This window comes from Physeter macrocephalus, chromosome 2 (assembly GCF_002837175.3).
Source record: "Physeter macrocephalus isolate SW-GA chromosome 2, ASM283717v5, whole genome shotgun sequence".
In the NCBI taxonomy this organism is placed as follows: domain Eukaryota; kingdom Metazoa; phylum Chordata; class Mammalia; order Artiodactyla; family Physeteridae; genus Physeter; species Physeter macrocephalus.
The window spans coordinates 94881264-94900232 of NC_041215.1; the positions used below are offsets into that span (position 1 = coordinate 94881264).

The 18969-nt window shown below is 41.7% G+C and overlaps 1 protein-coding gene across 1 annotated transcript in view; it reads left to right on the forward strand.

Annotated features, from left to right (window-relative positions):
* The first annotated feature begins 577 nt into the window (after nt 1–577).
* Nucleotides 578–18969, forward strand: part of MFSD6 (major facilitator superfamily domain containing 6) — a 72849-nt gene continuing 54457 nt past the window's right edge. Inside the window, exon 1 of the mRNA XM_007104428.4 lies at nt 578–827. The gene's annotated coding sequence lies outside the window, so the exon portion shown is untranslated. The remainder of the gene's footprint in view (nt 828–18969) is intronic.

An 18969-nucleotide genomic window follows, 5' to 3' on the forward strand; every position in this document is an offset into this window, starting at 1 on the left:
CTTTAGTCTCAGCCCTCCCCCGGTGAGTCCTGAAACCCTGGTTGTTTGCCTCCTGTCTCTTGCCAAGCTCCTCTCTCCCAGGTCAACTGAGGACAGTCGGCCACGGCCACCGCTGGCCGAGAGACGCCGAGGCAACGCATTAATAGTGTTAGCATTCTGCTTGGCACTGAATAAACGCCCTATAAACGATGGCTATTGTTGTTGCTGCTGTTGTTGTTATTATTATTATTACAATTCCCAACCAGCCGGCCATCTACTCTCCGCCCCCTCGCCCCGGAGCTAGGCCTGCATCTTTTGCCTGGGGTCGGGGTGGGGGGCTCTTAGCCGGGAGCCGGGGTGCGGGGACCTGGGGATAGACCCTCGCGTCTGCTCTCCCCTTTCGCGGCGCGCCTCCCCGGCAGGGCTGGGGCGGCGGGTCCCCCGGGGCCGCCAGGGCTGGCGGGAGGCCGGGAGGAGCAGCCGCCGACGCATCCGCCGCCGCCGCAGGAGGCGGAGCGCTGCACCTGGCGGCGGCTCCTCGGCGCTTATCCCTAAAACGGGTCCAGCCGGTAGCGAGCGGCGGAGGCCGGGCCAGAGGAGGAGGAGGAGAGAAGGTCGCGCCGGCCGGTGCGCTCGGCTCGCCGCTCCCGGTCCCCCCACCGGCCCGCATCCCTCCGCCGCACCCCGCCCCGCCGCAGCCCCCGAGGAACCAGTGACCCGCCCGAGATGGTGAGCGCCGTCGCGACAGCCGCCGCCCCGGCGCCCGGAGCCGCCGCCCCGTGCCCGGGGGAGATGGCTCCCCGCGCCCCGCGCAGCTGAGCTCCCGCTGCCGCCGCCGCCCGCCGCAGGTGAGTCGGGGCCCGGCGCGCAGGGGAAGGGGGCGCGCTCGGCGGGGCGGCGGGGTAGCCCCACCCTGGGCTCCCCTGCAGTGGCGGGGCCCGGCCGGAGGGCGAGGAGCCCCCTGCGGCGCGCACACCTGCTGTCGGGGAGGGGCTTCCGAGGAGGGGCCCGGCGCCAGGGCGGGGGGGGGGGTGTCTCCGCTCCCAGCCCCGCTCGCCCGCCACTGTCTCCCTCCCCTTGGATCCCGAGTCGGTTGTCATCTTTTGGGGTGCCGAGGGCAGCTACAGCCTGCACCCCCGGTGCGCCCGGCGCGGGCAGCACTTCCGCAAACGTAACTGCAGTCGGGAAAACAAAGGCGCTGCCCAAGGAAGCCGTCGCCGGGCGCCGGCAGCAGCCAGGGTGCCGGGTGAGGGCTGCGCCCCAGTGTCCAGGCCCTTGTCGGCCCGGCCGCACTCGTGCCCTTGCCATAACCATCCTCGGGAGAAAGAGGGAGGCGAGAACACCAGACAGTCCGAGTGCAGGGACGTAGCCCCTTGGGTGGCAAGAGGAGAAAATTGACAGCGTCTGCTTACCCAGGTGAATAAATACGCAAAAAAATACGTCTTTCCCTTGCCTGCTATCATCCTGGGAGAAATTCCCCGCCTCCGTGCTGCTTTACTTCAGCCTGGCCTAACATGTCCCTAGAGCCATTTTGAGGTAACAGTCGGGGTTTCTAGTCCTTTTGGGTCCTCTGAGTCCCCTACACAGCTCCCTGTAAATTTAAGTAGGATGGTGAAAAATTCCAAATGCGACTTTCCCCTTCATTTATCCCCCTCTGCACGTGGACAGGCAGGTGGATTCATTACCCTTAAGGCCAGCACACGGTGCATTTCGCCTCTCCCACACACATTCGCAACCACAAACATTTCCTTTCATCCGAAAATCTTTAATAATTAAACATTTTACAGAGCTACTGGAACAGATAAAATCTTGCCTATTAGTAGTAGAAAAGAACCTTGAAGAGTTGAGGTTTTAATCCCAACTGGTGTCTAAATATTTGTATGCTGTTGGGCATGTCACATCTTCCTGAGCCTCAGTTTTCTCACCTGTAAAAGGAGATGGTTGGATAGTACAGTGGTCAAGCTTTCCCCTAATTGTTCTAGAAGTTTAGGATTTTCTGGAAATCTAACCTCTTCAAAATAAATGAATGTAAAGGGTGGGTGGACGTACAGTTGACCAACCACATGTGATAAAAGCAGATGTGTTTTTGGTAGGCCTCTGGTGTCTGCAGAGCATCTCTTCCCCAAGACATGGCCACTAGTCTGCTAAAGGTGTATGCATCATTGATGGCCTTGTTAAGTAAAAGGAGAGGATAGGAAGTTGCCTCACTGGGAAGGTCGGCTTTGGACACTTTAAGCTGATGGTCATCAGCAGACACAGAAGATATTTTCAGTTGTTTTGTGGTAGTCAGATGGCTTTTGTTTACCACAAGTAAATAAAACTTAAGATTGCTTTTAGGAGGAAGCTGGGACGTTGCTGCTGAGCCCAGGGCAAGACACCCTGGGGGAGTAGGAGGAGAAAGGATCATATTTCAATAATGCGTTAAAGCTACTAAGCATGTTTACAGTAATTTGTTTCTAAGGCCCTTTCTGTATCTGTATTAATAAGGTAAATGTAAAAACATGAAGGCAAACCATAACACGAAGATAAATGAAACAGCAAGGTTTGCAGATATTTGGTGATATGAGGTATTGGATCACCAAGTCTAGCATATATAGTTTCTGGATTATTAACAGTAATAAGGCACTTTTTGAGCACTTAGTATGTTCAAGACACCATCTTAAACACTTAATTTCTATATCCCTGTAAGATAAGTCTTGTCGCATTTTATGGATGATGAAAAGGAAGCTCGAATGGTTAAGGAACTTACACAAACCACATAATCAGTAAGAGGTGGAGTTAGGTTTGACCCCGTGCCTCTGGCTCCAAAGCCCAGGAAATTTCCACACGGTGTCCCTCCCTATTCAGGACCCATTAAGTCTCACCACCTACGCAGGTGCCTTCCTTTGCTTCTTGCCTTTGAAAATTAATTTCATTTCAACATACATACATTACATATGTTAACATTTATCTGTGTAAGATAATCTATATAGTGCATATATATTTATGCATGTATGTTTACCCATTTGTTCTCACCATTTTTAGGTTGAAGGCAAGTGTAAAAATGAATATAACCAGATATATTTAGTATTAGGCTGACAGGTTTTTTGTTTGACTTCTTTTGATATTCAGTAAATCTTGATTTAGCAGTCTCATTGTAGGGAAAGGGAGAAATGCAGTAGATATAAATGTATTTGTTAGCTGCTTTGGCACATTGTCTTGGGAAAAAATCATGATATGGTAAGTGAAAAAAGGAAGAGATTTATATACAAACCATCATACAAGCACACATCTACCTTGTTGTCTCCAAACTGTTGACAGTGGCTTCCTGAAGGAAGTGGGTTCAGATGGTAAAGAGAAGAGGGTACTTTTACTTTTTACCTTATAAAGTTATGTTTGGGATTAAAAAGCTTTTTTTTTGCAACAAGCATTTGTTCTTTTATTATAGAAACTAAAAAGAGAAAAAAAGGAATAGAATTGATTCATTTAATAAAAACCAAAAATAAGAAAAAAATTGAATGTGCCTAAACTCTGTAATGTTAGAGAAGTGAAATATGAGACTCAGGAGATCAAAGAGGAAGGTGGTATTCTGGGAATTGCATGTGTAGGAGCAAAGGGTGATGAGTCTTGGATGACTAAGTTTTACCTTTTCTAACTATCTATAGGGTGTTCTACATCACCGCCAATTTTCCTCCCCAATAAGAATGCTTTGGTGCACACACCCCAATTTACCTGCTGGATAGGGTTATAAGAATTTCATCCTGCTCTTGCTAGTGGTGGCTGTCTTTGGAAGCATAATTGTTCTTTATGAAGAAGGTAGGAGTAGGAGAAATGAATTTACCTGCTGTGTCATTTTCTGAAATTACAGCATTCTGGATGACTTCAGGTGTAATTATTTTTAGTAACATAATTTCAGGAGCAGGAAGTTGTCAAGTTAATCTAGTTTGATGCATATATAAACATATGTATATATGTATAGATACATATACATATGCATATATGTACATAATCTTGTCTGATGTGTATACATACATACCGATGTATATATACAAATCCCACAATTCTGTTTTATGTAATACTAATAAAAATCATTGCTTAGAATCCTTAAAAATTAATACATTTCCCTGCTCAGACTTAGAGAGCCAGAATCAAATACATTCAGACTTTTCAGAATCAAGAAAACACATTCTTCCTTGTGTTTTGTACCCAAAGGAAAAGTGAATAAGGTTGGTTCATTATAAACGTAATAGGCAATCCCGAGAAAAACATAATTGTAAAATTATTTTGCAGAAGACATATTCTGACAATTTTAGGTGTCATCCAACGTTTCATTTAAGGTTCTAATTATGTTTTGGGCTGAGGGAAATCTCAGTCTTTTGATTTAGGAAACTTTGTTGCTCAGTAGGTTCTCTTTAAACCCAGAAATCAAGTGCAAAATCCTACCCTAGTACAAAGCCAGTTTTGGTAAAACCTTTTCCTCAAAGCAAAATGAATGTGTCATTTCCCAGGGCACAGCATTTTGGATTCCTGGGAAATGCAGACGTACACATCTGCTGTGAATTCTGTGTGGGGCAAAGAAAACACCCTCAGTGTCTCCATGAGGAACATTCCATTTGGATATGATTCCTCCATGTTTAATTACCCAACATTAGCTGTCTTTGGCCATTTATTCTACTTTACTGGCATTTTGGAGGGTGAGAATGCCTGTGTCAGCCTGATTTGTTGTCCTAAATCCTGAATGACATGTTATCCAGTACTTAGCCCTATTGTTGGGTTTCAGTAACTTTGCTTTGTAGCTGGTTTTCCTTCTCTGTACTTATAAGACACTTATTTACTACTTTGTAAAATGGCATTGTTTAAATTAAGTTACTTGGCTGTGTAGCTTTTGGAAACTATCAGAACCATTTTCTAAGATATTGATTTATTGGCGCTGAGCCCAATAGAAAAGTAAACCAAACCAAAACAAATAAAAAATGTGGAACACCTAAACTTTGAACCTGTATATTAATATGTGTCTGCTATAGCTATGGCAACTCTGGTTGCTAGTTTGTGGCTCTAAATAGCACACATACACACACACACACACACACACACACACACCCCTACCTCAGCACCAACAAAAAAATACCCCAAATGTTGTGTATTAAAAGTAGCTTTCATCTGCTTTTGTCCACTCTAATGTGAATATGGCTGAGCCATAGATGTGCTGATGATTGTGTTGAAGAGATGTTAAGGTTTGGAAATGTGAATGACTGGCCTGTATTACCTTGTGACCTGGTGGTCCTGCTGTATTTAGGAATGGGAGAGAATGGGGCAAAGATGGGAAGAAATCTAGTCTCTTACAAAAACTGTATTCCAGAGATATAAAAGAGGATTGAGTAAAGGATGGCCGAGACATCTTTTTTGACATTGGTTATGGCCTGTGTTTGAGTAGGGGAGACAGATTCAGGGAATGATGTGCAAGTAGAAAACAGGGAAATCCAGCTTTGAATGACTCTGAGGAAATGTTTTGATGTGAGACCAAGAGTGGAATTTGGGGGAGAGGGAGATGGGGCGTTATGAGTCAGCAGTGGCCGAGGGAGCTCTGGTGTGGATTTGTTGGGGATAAAAGGGGAACTGGAAAGAGGAACTGGTGTTGTCTCAACAAACCTGATTTGTGGGTTAATTGTGCCCAGCGAAAGTGAGCGAGAAGCCTAGGCTAGTAGTTAACTCCCCGTGTGGTTCTGTAGAGAGACCTGGGTGCCCCCCACCCCACTTTCCCCGCGTGGCACTGTCGGGTGAAGAGGGGAAATGGAGCAGCAGAGTCCAGGACTCCCAGAGGAACTCTGAGCCCCAGAACAGAGGAAGAGTGAGTCCCTGTGAGCCATGTGGCGAATTCTTCTCTATAAGTGCCCTGAGCTTTTTTAGGTCCAAGGTTAAGGTAGAACACATTTGGCCCAAGGTAAATAAGGCCTTTCTCAACAGAGCCAAGCCCCAAAGCCCCACACTAAACTCTTAAAGCAGAACCATACAGAGCGACGTGGACACTATCTATGACTTTTTTTGGGGTTTTTTTTTGCGGTACGCGGGCCTCTCACTGCTGTGGCCTCTCCCGTTGCGGAGCACAGGCTCCGGACGCGCAGGCTCAGCGGCCATGGCTCACGGGCCCAGCCGCTCCGCGGCATGTGGGATCTTCCCGGACCGGGGCACGAACCCGTGTCCCCTGCATCGGCAGGCGGACTCTCTACCACTGCGCCACCAGGGAAGCCCCTATCTATGACTTTTAAAGAAGTGCACTGATCTGATCCACCATAGCCAAGCTTCTGTAGCTATTGTGGGGTGCCTTCTTTCTTCTATTTCAAAATGCTTTCTGTGGAATTGTGTTTAACTAATGAACAGATGGACCCCAAACTCACCTTTATGAGGGAGTTTGAATAAAAGAGTATCAAAGGGGTAAAAATAGTACACTTTTAAATTTTATTTCCTATTAATGAGGTTCCCTGTGTTTTGAAGGTGTGAGATCTTTAAGAGTATCTCAAAGCTCTTGTAACTGGCCCTTTCAGTTGTTCCTGCTGGTGAGGAGGATCAGCCCAAGGATAGGCAGACTTCAGCTGGGCAACTCCAAGTGACCTTTCAGGAACTACAGGGTCAAGGGTGTCCCAGTTATCACTCAGATACCTTGTATGTCAAATAATGCCTTTTAAATATGTGTTTTATTTATTTATTTTATTATTTTTTTCAAAAACTTATTTATTTATTTTTTGGCTGCATTGGGTCTGCGTTGCTGTGGACGGGCTCTCTCTAGTTGCAGCGAGCAGGGCCTACTCTTCATTGTGGTGTGCGGGCTTCTCATTGCGGTGGCTTTTCTTCGTTGTGGCATGTGGGCTCTAGGTGTGCGGGCTCAGTAGTTGTGGCGCACGGGCTTAGTTGCTCCGCGGCATGTGGGATCTTCCTGGACCAGGGCTCGAACCTGTGTTCTCTGCATTGGCAGGCAGATTCTTAACCGCTGTGCCACCAAGGAAGTCCCAAATGTATATCTTAAAAGTGATATATGCTCATTGGAGAAAAATCCAGTAAAGTCTAAGAAAAAATTAAAGTTACTCCTAATTTTTCTTCTGAGAGATAACCCCTAGTAATATTTTGGTATTGTTTTCATATCTTTTTCTAAAGTATATTTTGTATGAAGTACATAGATTTACAAATATAAACTCTTAGAATACATACAGGTTTGTGTCTTGCTTTTTTTCACTTAATGCAGTGCACAGATCATGAGCATTTCCCCATATTCTATTAATTCTATTTAAGTTCTATTAATTAACTTCAGTTTTCCATCCTGTGGATGTAAGTTTCTGTTTTTCTCTCATGTGGACATAGCATAATTTATTTAACTGTTTCTGTTACTGATTGCTTACTTAGTTTCAGTTTTGATCATTATGATAAACATCCATACACTTAAATCCTTGCCTTCTAGAAAGACTATACTTCTACTCTCAGTTAATGAGAGTGACTATCAATCTTCATCTTTACCAGCATTGAATATTTTCATTTTCAAAAATATTAGTATGGCGTGTTTATTGAAGTATCTCATTTCTTTAATGGGCGAGGTAATAAATCTTTTTCTGAAAGCAACTGATAGCACTCGGTACCTCTCAATTTATCAGAGTCCTAACAGCATAAGAAACAAGATAATTTTAGATTACATATACTGGAATGTGCTTAGGATATGAATGATTATTTTAGACTATAGTGTGCTTAGGGGATATAAAGAAAAGTCATTGACAGTAGCTACATGTCTATAGAAGAATGTATCCTAAACTTTGAGGTCTGTATTTTCATCTAGATTGTAAACTCGTAAAAGATATGTCTGAGAAAGAAGCACCTATAAATTTCTGTTTAGAATGCCTTGTCTTATAGATAGACTGTATACTCTTTAAGCCTCTTAAGTTTCTCAGTGTCTAATAGTGCCAGAATAGCCACATAATAATACCAGTCTTTTATTGAATAAGCATTTATCAAGCACCCATTATAAATATAGCATTATTTTACATACATAATATGTGTACTGGTGCTCTAACCCAGTGTTATAGTACCAATACCTGGAGTTGTACTTTTATTTCTCATTATAATTCTTATTTTTCCACAGTCTACTTTTCCTGTGTTCCTAGTATTTTTAGATTTTGGACCCATAGTCCTATACTAATTGTATTTGCCCAAGTCCTTTTCTGAAAAGATTTGAAAAAAAAATTGAATGTGTGTCTGTGTGTATAGAACAAGCATTCACATGACTAGGTTTAAAAATAAACCAAAAAACATTTAAATAGAATTTTAATTTCTTTTTTACTCATATAGATTCTGTATAAATTGCTTCTCAAGTATAGCACGCAATAATTTATAGAGGAAAATCTGAAACTTTAAATAACGTAGCTTTCAATATCAATCTTTAAAAAAGTCTTTGTTTTATACTTTGAAAAGATAAGAAAAAGAAAAGCTAAGATTTTTCTGTGTTAGTTTCTTGGCAAAGAAACAAAAATTGTGTTTATAATCATTAAAATAGTAAATAATTTGATAATAGAGACAGTTTTCAAATGACAAGAGTTGACTTGCTGTGGCTTCTGCTTTCACTGTGGCCTGTGCCCGTGCTGACCAGGTTCCAGCCTTCCCTGTTTCTCTCCTCTCCTAACCCCGTACCTGTTCTATTACCTAAAAGGTGTTTGAAGACACCGTTGCAATGCTGGCATATTTCTCAGGCTCCCACTTGAAAATAATTGCACTTGTAGGGTTCCCAATCTGAGAAACTGCATAATGTTGGAAAGCTAATAGGAATTGCATAAACATTTATTAGAGAAATAGATGTATGATGGTAGCATCAATATGCATTTGAAAATGAGTGGAACATGTATGTATGACACATTTATTCAGTGCTTTCAAAGACCACTGGCAGTAACTCCATGGCTCCCACAGGCTAGAACTGTTGCCCTGGAGGAAGCCAGTGGCCGGTGAGTCCATGCCCACTTCTGTGGCTCATGGCTGGAGGGGAGTGGGTAGGGAAGCTCTGGGTGGGCTTGTCTTTCGAGACCTGTTGCCGGCATTCCAGATTGAAAAGTAGAAAGAATTTCCCCCAATTTAAAAGTTGTGCGCTTTGTAACACTGAGGTTATCACTCTTGGTTCAGTCATCTGAGTACCACCACTATTTGTAAGATTATTTCAGTGGGGAAATGGTTTCTGAGCTTCAGCAATTGAAGTACAATGACTATTGGCAACCCGCTGTTCAGGAGTTTGGTTATTTTTTTTTTTTGGTATGCGGGCCTCTCACTGTTGTGGCCTCTCCCGTTGCGGAGCACAGGCTCCGGACGCGCAGGCTCAGCGGCCATGGCTCACGGGCCCAGCCGCTCCGCGGCACGCGGGATCCTCCCAGACCGGGGCGCGAACCCGGTACCCCTGCATCGGCAGGCGGACGCGCAACCACTGCGCCACCAGGGAAGTCCAGGAGTTTGGTTATTTTAAACGAACAATTTCATTGCCATGTCTGGCTATTGATTTTGGTTTACAGAGAGATGACTATGCACTGGTTCTATTTTTACAAAGTTTCTGTGGCCCTCTTAAATCCTTACATTGTTTTCCTTCTTGACAAATAAATGCAGAGTATCAGCAGCAGCATATTCAATTAATTTTACTTCCTATTTTCAACACCTATTGGATTTTTTTTTTTTTTTTTGGTTGGAGAAACAAGATATAAATATATTTTAAAAAACCTTTTTCTTCCATGCTGTACTATGAACTGTTACTTGTTCCTCACACTGGGCTTGTATGATTTATTTATTTATTTATTTTTTAACATCTTTGTTGGAGTATAATTGCTTTACAATGGTGTGTTAGTTTCTGCTGTATAACAAAGTGAATCAGCTATGCATATACATATATCCCCTTATCTCCTCCTTCTTGCCTCTCCCTCCCACCCTCCCTATCCCACCCCTCTAGGTGGATACAAAGCACGGAGCTGATCTCCCTGTGCTATGCGGCTGCTTCCCACTAGCTATCTATTTGACATTTGGTAGTATTAGGAAGTTTATTTGAGAGGTAGAAGGAAACGAGGTTCGGGGGCCTACTTCCAATTTATACTGTAAGCTCTTGGCACAATATTTAATCAAAAGCCTAAAACAAATAAGTAGAAATCTGCTTCCATGATGGTTGATAAGGTCTAAGGACCTACATTACAAATTTTTTATTGACATTTAAATGTGTCTTCCACGAAGTGACAGTGAAAACCCCCTTGGCTTTTATTACTAAAACCACATTTAGGATTAAAGTCTATGCCACGCCCCTGCGCTCCCACCCCACCCCCCATGAAAATAATTTGTTCTTTTTACCATCTTAGTAGGTGAAGGGAAGTACGTTAGAGTGGGCTTCATCTCCTTTCTTTCACGTTTATTATGTTACAGATACAATTAAAGTGTTCCTAAGGGGGCTATATTTTTAAAATTTTTCAATATTTATTTACTTGGTGGTGCCAGGTCTTAGCTGCGGAACAGGCACGCGGGATCTTCATTGCAGCCTGCAGCATCTTTTTAGTTGCAGCACGCGGGCTCTTGGTTGGGACATGCGGGATCTCGTTCTCTGACCAGGGATGGAACCTGGGCCCCCTGCATTGGGAGAGCAGAGTCTTAACCACTGGACCACCAGGGAAGTCCCAGGGGGCTATATTTTTTTTTTTTCTTAAAGTTACCATTTATTAAGAGCTTACCATGTATCAGCCCTATTAACCTGTCACATGCATTTTTTTCATCTATTCCTTATGGCAATCCTAAGAGTTTAGTGCGAATGAGATTTACAGATGTATAAATGGAAAACCTAAGAGGTGAAGAGGTTAGAAACCTGGCCAGAGCCATGTGGCTAGTAATTGCTTCAAAACTGATCTTTCAGCCTCTAGTGCTCACCCTCTTAGTTATGACATGACACCCTTTCTAAGCACAATCAATCCTCTTAATCGCCCAGTGAAATAGGCTGGGCTTGTGCCCCTGTTCCCACTTTACAGGTGCGGACACTGACCTGAGTGGTAACATAACTTGCCCAAAGACACCTGGTTATTTATTTTTTTTATTTTTCACACACACACACACACACACACACACACACACTGTATTTTATTTTTACAAGAGATAAATAAACTGACACCAAGCATTGTAAATGGATGGCCACAACAAAAGCAACAATGATTCAATTACCAAACACGAAACACACTCATACTATGTCATAATATTGACATTCAGTCCAGTAATCCTCCACTGTAACAGCTCCTCTACTTTGCAGTGAAAATTGAAATTGAAAATTGTATATTTTTTGCCTCTGAGTCCTTGTGGGATTTTTTTTTTTTTATTCAAACAGAAAGTCACAAAAATTACAATCATCCTCATCAGTTCACTCAGTCCCAGGGGGCTATATTTTAAATGAATAGTTATTTCTTGCCGTGGATACTTAATTATCATTCTAGTCCATAATCCAACAATGTGTTCTCTAATAAGCCTGTGCACCCATCCCACCTCCCAGCTAGACTGTGGTCATGGAAATGGATATGGATGTAAATTCATGAGCCGTGATGGATAAAATGCTAGCTGGGTTCCGGGGTTCAAGGGTGGTGCCAGGGATTACGAGAACATTTGGGAAGAATGCTTTTGGAGTGATTGCAAAATAAGGCCCAGCATTGTAATGAAATATCATACCCTGGAATGAGATCACAGCCACCACCACCACCGAATGTTGCTATGTTGCTTTTGATTTAGAAAAATGCTTTTTCATACATTATTTCATTTAAGCCCTAGAACCCCTCCGAGAGTTGGCTCTGGTTTGTGTTTTTAATCTCCATTTTACAATGAGGAAAGGGAGGCTCAAAGAGGCAGTGCTTTGTCAAAGCCAGGAGAGCAACTGAGACTTCTCTCTGCACTTCCTAAAATTAATGTCTGTCACCTTAAGCTTTAGTAAAATCTTATGTGTATTTTGCCATCAGGTATTTGTCAAAAATAGCCAATATTTATTGAGAGCTTACAAGAGTAAAGGGCAGTATGCTAAGTACTGGATTCCTCCCTCAAAGAGTTTATAATCTAGTTGGGCAAACAGGAAATATCTATAAAAAGAGCAATAGAATTACCCCTACGTCATGCAACAGCTCAGGTGTGGGAGTAATCTTCAGAAGTAGAGGAAGGAGTCAGGAAAATACTGCAAGTTTATTCTATTTCCAGATGTTATAAAAAATTGCCTTAGGGCTTTCCTGGTGGAGCAGTGGTTGAGAGTCCCCTGCCGATGCAGGGGACACGGGTTCGTGCCCCGGTCCGGGAAGATCCCACATGCCGCAGAGCGGCTGGGCCCGTGAGCCATGGCCGCTGAGCCTGCGCGTCTGGAGCCTGTGCTCCGCAATGGGAGAGGCCACAACAGTGAGAGGCCCGCGTACCGCAAAAAAAAAAAAAAAAAAATTGCCTTAGATTCAGTTCATAAAGTACTGTCTAAAATGATTCCATCACAGGATATCAGTATTTGCAATTAGTGTTACACTAAAATAGGTCAGATGTTAGGGAATCCTTAGTAGAGGTTGCAGTGGCAGAACCCTGCCAATCTATTTTCCACACTGAAGCTATAATGATCTTTGTAAAATACAAATGTGGCCCTTCTACTCTCCCGTTCAGTTCTCTTTGGAGGCTCCCCATTATACTCAAAATACATAATACGCACAAGTTCTTACGTATCAGGCACTGTGCTAAGGGCTCAACACACATTATCCTTTTTCATCCTCACGGCTACCCTAACGGAAAAATATTATTATGTTCCTTATTTTGTATATGAGGAAGAGTAAGACTTAGAGAAGTTAAAAGCTTTCCCAAGGCCACAGAACTCGACAGTGGCTGAGCTAGGATCCCAATCTCGGCCAGTCTCTCACTCCCAACTCAGGAACCCCTTGGCATCGTGCAGAAGGCCTTTCTTGATCAGCACCTCCCGTGGTCCTCCTTTGTGGGTTACGCTTACTCATCTGCTAAGCCTCCCCTTAAGGCCCCACCGCAGAGGCTCCTGTGTCATCCGTGCTTGCACCTATTTTAACATTTGGCACAGCAGGTTATGGTTGTGGAGAGACCCCTGCCTCTCTCTCTCCACTGGATTTGATAGCAGGGACTGTGTCTTTACACCATTTGAATTATTGATCACCAAGCATGCATCCCATCTAATGGTTGGTGTTAAATTCATGCTTGTGGGATTAAAAAAAAAAAAAAGCATGTCTTTATCTTCACTATAACTCTCTAATGTAGCATTTTGTATTCTACCCAGTCATCCCTCATCTTGATACTTGAGGGCATCTGTAATCTATTGCTGTTTGCTAGCCTCGTTTGCTCTTCAGCCCCAGTATTAACCTTGTAAGGATCTCTTGCTGTCTTTTCTTTCTCCCATCCTGGAGTAGTTTTTCCATCCTTTGTCTAAGGCAAATCGTACACCTCTTTCAAGGTTCAAGTTAAGTCCCTCATTCTCTTGACAACTCCCATCTGGAGTTTGGACTCTCTACTCTGAGCTCCAGAAGCACCCCTGTTATCAGTAACATTTTTGGTTAATTATGCAGTGTTCTGTGACTTCTCTTGTATTATTCCTCTGACTTGTCATTTAAATCTTCCTTGTGTTTTGGACTCACCTTGTCAACTATAATGTCTTCGAGGCCCAAGACCTCTTTGTCTAGTGGCGGCACAGTGGGTTGACAGGCAGTACCTGCTAAGAGCACAGACTGTCTGGATTTGAATCCCAGCTCTGCTGCATATTCCCTATGTGACGCTGGGGTAATTATTTACCTTCTTTGTGCCTCAGTTTCCTCATCTGTAAAGTGAGGAAAGTAATCATGTTTACCCCAGAGAACTGTTGTGAGGAATAATGAGTTAGTACATTTTAAGCCCATAGCAAGTGTTGTTTAAGTATTGTGGTGGTGTAGTTAGTAATAGTAGTGAGAATAATATAGCCCACTGAAAACTCTTATTAAAATACAAAAATGTTATCCAAGGAGGACAACCACAGGCTGTTAATTAACCACTGTATGGATCAGTTTGTCACCTAGCAGACAAGTTTTGCTGTGAGCCTGGGAAAGGTCCATCAAGAATGATAAGGACAGCAGGTTCTGAGTTCCGGGAAGAGTTTCAGTCCAAGTGGAATGCTGTCTCTAGCAGCTGTGGGGAGCCTGTGGGTGTAGCACTGAGTGCCTGCAGGGCTCAAACTGGACTCCGGAGAATCGGGGCTGACAAAACTAGAGCTAGTTTGATTCTTTCACAATTTGATATAGCCATAAAGGAGCCACATCAAAATACTCCAAAAGGAAGAGGAAGGTTCCAAAATAGTCATTCACCTTTGCACACCTTAATGCCCTTGTAGCATGTGTAACTGTTGTAAAACCAACCTTATATTTCTTTTTCATGACATTGGCTAAATGTGTAGCAGATGCTAAATCAATCCTTATTGAGAAAAGATCTGTTGGAATTGAAATTGAGCGCTGTGCTTCTGAGGAGAGCTCTATTCTGGAAAATGCTGGGGGTTGAACTGAATGTTCACAGTATAGTATGTAAATACCAGGATTCGAAGGCTCATTTAGAGGAGCTTCTGTATGTCTATGTTGGGAATACATTGCAGCAGTGATTAGAGTTCTGCTCTGGGATTCACATTGCTCAGAGGCATAGAGGGTGGTCGATAAGAGTTGACAGGGTAGAGCTAGATCTGAGGGTTCAGGAAGTGGATTTCCCATTTTGCAGCTTCAGTCCTGGTCTCTGGGCAACATCGTGTTGATAGCAGTGGTGCCAGGAGGAGTGTCCCTTCTGTGTAATCAAGGGATTGTTTCCTCTCCATCACTGGTAGTTATGTCACTGATACATTAGAGCACACATTATCATAGCATTGGCAGATCTGACCTTTGGCAATTATTATTCCAAGTAATATATTCAGGTTTAAGATTTTCTTTCTTCAAAAGTTGAATTCATTTCCATACTCATATATTTGTGGATAACTCAATGTATTTTTGAGCAGCTTTAATTTAAATATTTAATGAAGAAAGCTATCAATTTTAACAAGAATGATTTCATCACCTCTCATCAATAATTCAGAAATACCTGCTATTTTTTAATGACTCAGTGTAGGTACTAGTAGAATGCCCTTCCAGGTTTTAAAAGGCTGTGTTATATATGTTCACAGTAATGATGTTGATTACTATCATTAGAGAGTACCAAGTGAGAAAACTTTTCTGCTTTTCTAAAAAACAAACAGAAGCCCTTCTTATCCAAGTAGGATTAACTGCAAACCTGTAATATAGATTTTTCTAGAGAAATTCACAGATTTATTTCTGTTTATAATTTGAAATGTCTTCTCTCTTTTTTAAAGTTTCTTTAAAAAAATCTTTAAGATTCAGAAGTTTAAAACAAAATATTAGCTTAATGGGTTCATGTTGGTGGACTGTTAAATAAAAAAAGTCTCCCCTAGACTTATAAACAGGTTAAGTACTTCATACAGCATGTAAATATTCTAACTGCTCCTTATACTTATTCTATCAATCCTTATGGCAAATTAAATGTAATCTAAGTCATCCAAAGCATGCCCTGCTTTGGGACATATTTTAATTTTATTAAAATGCAGAGGTTTTCGGGGGGTTCATTTGTTTCTTTTTTGTCCCTGATCCTTTGATTACACAGATGACTACAGTTATACTTTATTTTGTTTCTGTGTTCACAATGTGATTATTTCAGTTTCTTTTCATCAATATCTAAATATGACCTGAAAATATTGAGTCTAAACATTAATGTCCAGAGTTGAAACTAAAAGTTTTTGTTTGTTTGTATTTTTAGATTTGAAATTCATATAAAAGTTACTGAATGTGACATTCTTATAAAAGGTACTGAATGCCATATTACAGGAACATTTTCTTCACTACTTTGCATTTGTTGATATTTTGAGAACTACTTAACATCTGGACTCATGTTAACAAGAGAAACTTTGCATAACCTGTGATAATTAAAAATCATTTGAATCAGATGGAGAGGAAAGAATGGTTTAGGGGAAGTCACTCATCAAGGTTTAAATCAACCTAATGTAATATATTTTGCAGCTTTGAATTAGCATTTGGAGGTTGATTCAGTTCTTCATCATCACTTGAACAATTTGGGAATTATGCTTTTTAAAGGTAACTTTGTGTCCTTCTCTGACCTACTTGTTATAGAAGCAGCAGTTGATTTATGGAGGTTAATTAAATAAAAGCCACCTGACAAGAATTCATGCAGTCAGAATTCCTTCTGTACAATTCTGAAAACTATTTTTAGTCTGTGATAGGAAGATACTAGCAGCTGCTTTTGATTATCTTGTACCAAGACAAAGCCCATGTGACTGCATATTTCTTTTTTAGCTTTGATTTTTATTTTTTAGGTGAGTTATGCATGTACAAAGCTTTTAAAGAAAAATTTTAAAGAAAAATTAGCAAGTTTACAAGACTTGTTTCTTTTTTTTTTTAAATCAGACTTCTACGACATCCCTCCTTATTTTCCCTCCCAGAGGCAACTACATTCTCTGTCTTTAAGGTGATTATTTTGATATTCACCAGTGCATTTTGAAATAAAAAGCTTGTATTCTTAATTCATGATTTTTAAATGTAGGCATTATCTGTTGTCTTCCCACTATGGAAGATACAGAGTTACTCTCCACGCTGCCCCGGCTCTCTGTGCCCATTCAGCCTTCTCATTTCCTTATCTTCCCCATATAGTTACGTGGCAATTTTGGTTAGTTCAGTAGTCCTTACTTACATTAGTATGACTATGTGATACTGAGACATGTAGTAAACTATGATTATTTTTCTTTTCTTGTGCAACTTTTTTTTTTCTTGTAGTGTTTTGTTTACCGTTCTCTAAACTTAACCAGTAATTCATCCCTAAACTCTTCACCAGTGGTCTAAATTTCCTCTTAGGACATTCAGATGTATTGGTATTCTGCCGGTGTCACTTTGCTGACAAAGCCTCTCCTGGAGCCTGCACACCTGACCCAGCTACACTGGCCGCCTTTTGTGTCATCCTGGGATCTCCAGTCACCAGCATGCCGTATTCCCTTTGCCTCTCTCCTATGTTAGTTCTCTTATTTTCTAAATTCCGTGTCTTACTCTCTCTTGTTTTATTCCCTTGTTTTGGCAGTGCACAACCTGAGAAAGGGTATACGAGAGGTACATTTTTTTTGAGAAATTGCATATGTGAAATGTCTTTCTTTTACCTATAAACTTGAATGATAATTGGGTTGAGTACAGCTTCCAGTGTTGTTGTTGAGATATATGAAGCCATTCTGGTCCCTGATCCTTAGTATGTGACACATTTTATTCTCTGAAAGTTTGTAGGGCTGTCTGTTTGTTCTAATGTTCTGAAAGCTTGATGATGTACTTTGGCTTGGATGTATTTTATCCACTGTGTTAAGTACTCCATGGTCATTTCAGACAACTCATATATCTTTCAGTTCTGAGAAATTTTCTTGAATTAAAAAGATTCCCATCTCTCAATTTTCTCTGTTTTTCTCTTGGAGTTCCTGTTTTTTAGGTACTTGACTTTCTGGGTGATCCTGTATTTGTCTTGTCTTTTCTCTCCTAGTTTCATCTCTTTTCTTTTTCGCTTCATATTTTAAGTTCTTTTTTTGTTGTTGAAAAATAATATAGTTCACTGACTTTTTATAACGTGAATGCTTCCATTTAATAAAGATCCAGATAAAAACAAAAACAAAAAACCCCCAAACCCCCAAATTACCAGGACCCCAGAACTCCTTCTAGCTCCTACCTCACCCAAGGGTAATTACTGTCTTGAATTATTTTAATTAATCTTTTTTAGCCTGAGATAATTATAGATTCACATACAGTTGTAAGAAATAATACAGAGATAGCCCATTTATCCAGTACCCACTTTCCCCCAGTGGTAACATCTTGCAAAACTTTAGTATAATAGCACAACTAGGATACTGACATTGATACAGTCAAGATACAGAACATTTTTTTTTTTTTTTTGCGGTACGCAGGCCTCTCACTGTTGTGGCCTCTCCCGTTGCGGGGCACAGGCTCCGGACGCGCAGGCTCAGCGGCCATGGCTCACGGGCCTAGCCGCTCTGCGGCATGTGGGATCCTCCCGGACCGGGGCACGAACCCGTGTCTCCTGCATCGGCAGGCGGACTCTCAACCACTGCGCCACCAGGGAAGCCCACAACATTTTTATCACCACCAGATCCCTCACGTTGCCCTTTTGTAGCTACCTCCACTTTCCTTCCACCTCTACTCCCTACTGAACTGCTGACAATCACTTATATGTTCTCCATTTCAATAATTTTGTCAGTCTGAGAATGATATATGAATGGAATCATACAGTGGATAATCTTTTGAGATTGGCTTTTTTCACTCTTTATAATTCTCTGGAGATTCATTCAGGTTATTGTATGTGTCAATCATTTATTCCTTTTTATTGCTGAACAATTTTCCACGGTACGGAGGTACCAGTTTGTTTAACCATTCATCCATGAAGGACATCTGAGTTACTTCCAGTTTTTGGCTATTACAGATAAAGATGCTGTAAACGTTTGTGTACAGGTTTTTGTGTGAAAATAAGTTTTCAGTTCTCTGGGGTAACTGCCCAGAAGTGCAGTTGCTGGGTCACGTGGTAGTCACGTGTTTGGATTTATAAGAAACTGCCGAACTGCTTTGCAGAGTGGCTGTACCATTTTACATCCCCAGCAGCAATGTATGAGGGATTTAGTTTCTCTTTATCCTTGTCAGAATTCGGTGGTGTTACTATTTTTATTTTAGCTATTCTTATAGGTGTATAGTGATGTATCATGTTTTTAATTTACATTTTCCTAACGGTTAATGACAATGAACATCTTTTCGTGTGTTTATTTGCATCTGTATATCCCGTATATTCTCTTTGGTGAAATGTCTCTTCATGTCTTGTCTGTTTTCTAATTGGATTGTTTGGTATATTTTCTGTTGAGTTTTGAGAATTCCTTACATATTCTAGATACTA